This window comes from Microtus ochrogaster, unplaced genomic scaffold, assembly GCF_000317375.1.
Source record: "Microtus ochrogaster isolate Prairie Vole_2 unplaced genomic scaffold, MicOch1.0 UNK32, whole genome shotgun sequence".
In the NCBI taxonomy this organism is placed as follows: domain Eukaryota; kingdom Metazoa; phylum Chordata; class Mammalia; order Rodentia; family Cricetidae; genus Microtus; species Microtus ochrogaster.
In genome coordinates this window covers 3,036,201-3,038,129 of record NW_004949130.1, presented here as the reverse complement: position 1 = coordinate 3,038,129, position 1,929 = coordinate 3,036,201, and the positions used below count along the sequence as shown (strand labels likewise).

General features: G+C 43.5%; 1 protein-coding gene across 1 annotated transcript in view; it reads right to left on the bottom strand.

Annotated features, from left to right (window-relative positions):
• The window catches only part of Gpatch1 (G-patch domain containing 1), a 44,654-nt gene that overhangs the window by 10,044 nt on the left and 32,681 nt on the right, over positions 1-1,929 (bottom strand). The gene's annotated exons all lie outside the window — the stretch shown is intronic.

Below are 1,929 nucleotides of genomic sequence, written 5' to 3'. Positions count from 1 at the left end.
ACTTACGCCTTCAGATATTTTAGAGGTAGAAAGTATAAGAATCTAAAAAATTTAATCCGTTGCAGAGCTGACTGCAGAGGCATGTGCTTACGGTCTCATCTACTGAGAGCATGGGGCTGGAGAACTGGGGGAGCCCAGGTGCTACAAGCCATCTGGGCAACACAGCAAAACCCTACAGCCAATAACTGAAACAAACAAAACTCATTATCTGTATTCAAGTAGAATGGAGACACCACCGGAAAGTCTACGGAGTTGAAAACAGTTCAACAAAAATGCACCGCTTTGAATGAAGGAAAGAAAAAAGAGAGATTACAAAAATAAACAGAAACTTGTAGGATAATATCCAAAGACCTTAATGATCCTGTCATTAGAATCCCAGGACGGACTGCCCTGGTTTGACTGTGAAACACCCCTGTAGGTGTTCAATGCTGGGTCCCCACCTGTGATGGTTTGAAAGAAAACGGGCCCCAAAGGGAGTGGCTCTATTAGGGGAAGTGTGTGACTGTGGAGGTGGGCTTTGAGGGCTCACATGTGCTCAAGCCACACCCAGTGAGGCAGACCACTTTCTGTTGTCTGCGCCTCAAGATGCAGAACTCTGAGTTCCCTCTCCAGCACCACGTCTGCCTGAACGCTGCCATGTCCCACCATGAAGATAACAGACTGAACCTCTGAACTGCAAGTCCCATGATTAAATGCTTTCCTTTGTTGCCATGGCCATAGTGCCAACACTAACTAAGACAGAGAGTGAACACAGGCCAGGTGTGGTGGTCCACATTTTGGAATTCCAGCACTTGGGAGGTGGAGGTAGGAGGTTTAGAAATTCAGGGAGGTTGAAGCTAGCCTATGCTACATGGGACTGTCTTCAAAAGCAAGAATGAATATGAAAAAAGGTATAGAAACTATACATATGATATTTGGACAACTAACTCAAAAAATCAATTAATTATGTTAACATAAATATTTAAAATATAAGATTATCAAAAGCATTTTAACTAACACCCAAGGGAATGCTATTTATAAGAAATCCACTTTAAATATAATGATATTGATGGGTTAAAGGTGAAAAGACTGAGCTGGGCGTGGTAATCACACATCTGTCATCCCAGTGCTTGGAAGTTGGAGCAGGAAGCTGAAGAGTTCAGAGCTGGGCTGTCTATACAGTAAGAGCTTGTCTCAAAAGGGCAAAACAGGCTGGTGAGATGGTTTAGAGAACAAAGGTACTTACTGCCCAGCCTGACAATCTGAGTTCAATCCCTGAGCCCCACACGGTAGAAGGAGAGAACCCATTCTGATAGGCTGTCCTCTGACCCACATTGATGTGGGATTCCCCTTTGTATGCTGTGAATACCATTGGTTAATAAAGAAACTGTTTTGAGCGTATAGCAGAGCAGGGTAGAACAGAGGCAGGCGGGGAAAACTAAGCTGAATGCTGGGAGAAGGAAGGTGGAGTTGAGAGAAGACATGGAGCCTCTGCCAGAGACAGACATGCTGAAACCCTGCCGGTAAGCCACAAGCCTCACGGTAAAATATAAAATAATGGAGATGGGTTAATTCTAGATGTAAGAATTAACATTAAGCTAGCTAGCAATATGCTTAAGTAATTGGCAAAGCAGTGATTTAATTAATACAGTTTCTGTGTGATTATTTCGGGTCTTAGCTGCCGGTGGTCCTTACAACACCACATATGTGCAAACAGTAAAATAAACAAAATAAGGAAACCAGGGATATCTTCGACACAAAACTGACTGCTTAGCATTTAGAAAGTTGTATCTTCTCATATGAATACATTAAGTCTGGTCTCGATGGTTTATGCTAAGCGAGTGCTGCTCTGGCCAGAGGAAGCATGAAGCCTCTTCTCGAACAGTCAGAGCTACAATTGTGTCGCAAGTCCAGTGGGCACAAGTCAGGTACACCTAGCTAAGATGGTGT